The 5,437-nt window shown below is 41.7% G+C and overlaps 1 pseudogene; it reads left to right on the forward strand.

Annotated features, from left to right (window-relative positions):
• Positions 1–1,044: 1,044 nt before the first annotated feature.
• Positions 1,045–4,994, forward strand: LOC110294899 (glyceraldehyde-3-phosphate dehydrogenase pseudogene; annotated as a pseudogene).
• Positions 4,995–5,437: the final 443 nt, after the last annotated feature.

Raw genomic sequence — 5,437 nt, forward strand, 5'->3', positions numbered from 1 at the left:
ACCCATGGAGCTGGGCTGATCTCAACCTCAGTCCGACAAGCTTCCTTCTGCAACAGGCAGCAGTCCGTGGAGAGATGCACGAATGGTGAAAGCTCTGAAAGTAAGACCAGGGGCTCAGCACTAAGTGGAGCATTTGTATGAACCCCTCCCTCCCAAGAGGAAGGGAAGCAGAAGAAACCTTGGAAAGGTGCTTTCAAGTGGATTCTTCAGGCTGTGGCATGGTTACTGAACTCATAAACCCACAGAGGCTGCGGTGACCTGTACAAGAACAAGCCAATCAAACTTACAGCTTAGATGTGTTAGGGAAAGCCAGGCTTCAAGGTTTGCAGAGGAGCTATTGACAATTGCTTGTTAAAAAGGGGAAGATCATTCTTAAGAGGATATGACCACTGATAGATTCCCCATGCTCCTGTGGATGGCCTGCACCCATGCACATATTGGCACCACAAATTGGACTCAGTAAGTTATTTTTAAAATGACATGAAGTTGGGAGAGGGGCATCCCTCTGGGGATGTGGGGAGAATTGGAAGGAGAAGAGGGAAATAAGTGTGATCATATTTCATTGTACACATGTATAAAATTCCCCAAAATCAAGAAAAACATTTTAACTTGATTTTACATATATCCATCACACACAAGCCTGAGCATGGTGATACACACCCCTAACACCAGCACATAGGACACAGACGCAGGTAGATCTCTGTACATAGTCTACATAGTAAGTCTCAGGCTAGCCTGGGCTACGTCATGAGAACAAGTCTAAAACAATAAAGCAAACAAAATGATGGTTTGGATCTAAAGTATGCACTCCCCCCTCCATATATATATACATATATATATACATATATATATACATATATATATATACATATATATACATATATATATATATATATATATAGGTCAATGGAAATTTATATCTCTGGGAAATCCCAGGTTCACTCTCTCCACTTCCTGTTTGTCAAGAACAGCTGCTCTCAGGTGCACACTCCCATCACCATGGTATTTTGCTCAAGTGCCACCTACTAAAAACCCTCCGAAACCATGAACCAGAGCCCATCAATCCTCCTTCGTGAAGTTGCTTCTGCCAGATATTTTTGTCATAAACCTGCAAAAGTAAGAACAATGGAAAATTGGCAATGGAGGAGTGAGATGCTCCCCAACCTTCACCCCATGGTTCTTAGGCCTTTGGAACTTAGAAGAACTGAAGACGTGGACTAGGGAAGTCCTAGTCCTGATGGGAACTTAGATGACCAAAAATGTTAATAGAAGAGCAGACAGTAAAAGCCTACACGCTTGTGAAGTTGTAGATGAGAACCTAGATTCTACCAGTAATTGGTCTAGAGGTCATCCACGGCTAGTAATCTTCTGTTTGTTTGTTTGTTGTTGTTTTTTCTGTGTCTTGAAACTTTATGAGAGGCCTGTTTTAAATGAGAAAGATGAATTAAATTAGTGGAGGCTATTTGGAGGCTATTTGAAGATAACAGCATTGAGGCTGTGTCACAGATCTTGCTCAAAGGTTGTGACTAAATTTACAGAGACAGACAACCACAAAGAGAAGAGTAGATGGATTTCAACAACCAAGTCCTTTGGCTAGAAAAGGAGAAGCTGAAAATTGTGAATGGGAAGAGTCCGGTTGTTCATGATATTAGAACTATTAACGAGAAGCTAGGAACTTTTGCACTGGGACAAATAGGAAAACTGGCCAGGTTCCACCTGTCACAAGTTTCAAGTTGTAAAAATTTAAACTTATTGTAAAGACTTCCTCTGAGAGCACAGAATACAGCTACTGGCACAGGGCCACCCAGAAGCTACTAGAATCTAAGGGGCTCAGCTAATGCTCAGCAGGCAACAGACATCAAGGTGATAATAAGTCTCAGCTTACAGAGGCTTCTACCTAGATTCTTAATGAATGTTTTAGAGACCAATCAGTATACAAGTATGTCTAATTCCTTACAGAGGGCCACAGAAAGGGATGTGAAATCTTGAGGAGAGGACTGTACAGCAGCAGAGACCCTAGGAAACTAGAAATGCAGACATGTGGGTCATCTGCAGAGGCAAGTTCCAATACACTAAGAGTCAGAGGGGAGGGAAGACACTGGGAGAACATGGCTCACTGAATCAATTAAGCAGGACTCTCTCTCTCTCTCTCTCTCTCTCTCTCTCTCTCTCTCTGCAACTCTTAGCTCCACCTCCCTTTGCCCTATCCAATCAGAGACCTCCTCTACACTAATATAATTGGACAGGGAAAATCCTGTGACATCAGAGTATGTAGAAGAGAGGGTTTCCAGAGAAGATTAACTGATGGGTGAATGCCACCTGTGGGCTGGATGCCTGGGTGGAATAAAAAGGGAGGGAAGAGAAGAAGCCAGTTGAGTTCTAGTGGCCCTGGTCTCTTGCTTCCTTGTGCATCATGATGAGAACTGGGCTGCGCTGTGGTGTGGTCTCATGGTGATTAACTGGACCCTCTGGAAAAGGGAGCCAATGTTAACTCCTTCTCCCTTCAGTCATCTTTGTCCAGTCTCTTGCTCACAATCACGATACAATTAGCTAACCACATGCTTGCTTCCCTCCCACTACAGAGAAAGGAATACCTGAGGCTCCGCCTGTGTTTTTACATTGGTCCATTTCTCCCTTCACACCTGTAGGTTGGCAGAGTTCTGACTCTGTGTGGTTGTTACTGATTCTTTCTCCCCTGATATTTTCTTTAGCTGTGAAATCTGCATCTGCCAGTGATGTAGCCATTGTATGTATCTACGATTATGTTTTCATGTAACTATTTTTATGTCTCTATATTAACCTACCCTTATCACTGCGTTGGAAGTAACAGTTTTTATAGATGGCATCAATTTGATTTGTGGTGACATTTCCCCCTGATCCCATTCTTTGGTATGTTTAGAACAAAATGCTTAATGCAATTATCACGTTTTCACTTCCACTTCGAGCTGTCATTTTTTTAATTTCTCTTTGTTCCACATATGTGATTTTCACACTTCTGTTTCTCCATCTTATTTCGGATTGTTTTACCATTTTTTACGTGCTAAATCGTATAGTAAATGATGTTTAGTTTTTGAGGCCCTGTTGTGACCTTGCTATGGCTAGTTATTGTCTTTCTTTTTATCATAGCCATTCCAGAAATGTCACCTCATGATTTTTTACTTATTTTTATCATATTTCTGTATAGTTTGGAGGTTTTTAGTTTGGGATTTTTTTAAATGTTCTTCACAGCATAGCAAAATTTATAGGTGAAATATTAATGGACTAATTGTCTTATTAATTTTATCAGATTGATTATTGAAAGTACATATAAATAATTACCTTCTTACATATTTATTGTTATCGTGCCATCTTTATTATACTTACTCATTCTAATAATGCTTTAATGGCTTTCCTGGATTTTTCTATGTCAGTACCATGCCTTCCACAGACACTGCTTAGCTTCTTTATTTTTAAAGCTGAATACCTTTTCTTTCTATTTCTTTCTATTTCTTGCTTTGGTTCTGTGGCTAGGATTTCCAATCCAGTGCTAAATACATGCCGCACAGCAGACATACTTGCATTGTTCTGCAGAAAGGCGTTAAGCTCTCATCATTAAATATAGTGTAGCTTCTTGTGAGCATCCTTTATCAGACTGAGGAAGCCTTCTATCCCTCGTGTGTGGACATTTCAATCATTAAAAAAAAAATGTGTTGGCTTTGTCAAATGCTTCTTATGCAACTGTTAAAATGATTCTTTCACTTGTTTTCACCCTGTTGATATTTAATTGATTTTCAAATATTAAGCCAAAGCTGGGTCTCTGAGGTAAACTTTGCATTAATAATATATGTTTCCCTTTCCTAATGTGTGTTTCTTTTTAAATAATGGATGTCATTCATAATTATTTTCTTATGGAATCAAGCTAAAAGTGACCTTAGAAAATTATTCAGGGCTCTCTGCTCCTCCCTGATCCAGAAACAACAACTTCTTCTTGTGCAGTGCCAGCCTTGTCCCGTAGACAAGAGGGTGAAGGTCAGTGTGAATGGATTTGGTCATATTGGGTGCCTGATTACCAGGACTGACTTCTGCTCTGCTTGGCAAGGTGGAGATTGTTGCCATCAACAACCCCTTCATTGATCTCAACGCTATGGTCTACATGTTCCAGCATGAGTCCACCCATGACAAATTCAACAGCACAGTCAAGGATGAGAATGGGAAGCTTGTCATCAACAGGAAGCCCATTACCATCTTCCAGGAGCGAGACCCCTCTAAGATCAAATGGGGTGATGCTGGTGCTGAGTATGTCTTGGAGTCTACTGGCATCTTCACCACCATGGAGAAGACTGGGGCCTACTTGAAGGGTGGGACCAAAAGGGTCATCATCTCCACCCCTTCTGCTGATGCCCCCATGTTTGTGATGGGTGTGAACCACAAGAAATATGACAGTTCACTTAAGAGTGTCAAAAATGCACCAACTGCCTCCCCCTGCCCCCACCAAGGTCATTCATGACAACTTTGGCATCATGGAAGGGCTCATGACCACAGTCCATGCCATCACTGCCACTCAGAAGACTGTGAATGGCCCCTCTGGAAAGCTGTGGCATAATGGCCTTGGGGCTGCCCAGAACATCATCTCTGCATTCACTGGTGCTGCAAAGGCTATGAGCAAGGTCCTCCCAGAGCTGAACGGAAAGTTCACTGGCATGGCCTTCCATGTTCCTACCCCCAATGTATCTGTTGTGGACCTGACAGGCTGTCTGGAGAAATCTGCCAAGTATGATAACAAGAAGGTGGTGAAGCAGGCATCTGAGGGCCAACTAAAGGGCATGCTGGGCTACACTGAAGACCAAGTTATATCTGTCAACTTCAACAGCAATTCAAACTTCTCCACCTTTGATGCTGGGGCTGGCATTGCTCTCAATGACAACTTTGTAAAGTTCATTTCCTGGTATGACAATGAATATGGCTACAGCAACAGGGTGGTGAACCTCATGGCCTCTATGGCCTCCAAGGAGTAAGAAACCTTGGACCACCCACCCCAGCAAGGACACTGAGAGCAAGAGAGAGGTCCTCAGTTGCTGAGGAGTCCCTGTCCCAACTCGGTCCCCAACATAGAGCATCTCCCTCACAATTTCCACCCCAGACCCCTATAATGACAGGGATGGACTAGAATGGATGGACTAGGATAGACTCTCTTGAATATCATCAGTAAATTTTGCTGCACCCATTAAAAAGAAAAAAAGAAAATTAGTCAGGACTTGTTCTATTGTTTTGTGAGGAATTATGAATATTAACCTTAGTAGATATAGACATTAATAGCTAAGATATTTCTTCTGGGCCTTTCACTATGGATAATTTCCTATGTTAAAGGTTCTGTATGCTTTAACAAGATATTTATTTATAAAGTGAATAAAAATTGTGAGCTATAATAGGTGAAGAGCATATAAAGAGTAAAGTGGAA

This window comes from Mus caroli, unplaced genomic scaffold (assembly GCF_978045245.1).
Source record: "Mus caroli unplaced genomic scaffold, Mus_caroli_1 scaffold_4, whole genome shotgun sequence".
Taxonomy (NCBI): domain Eukaryota; kingdom Metazoa; phylum Chordata; class Mammalia; order Rodentia; family Muridae; genus Mus; species Mus caroli.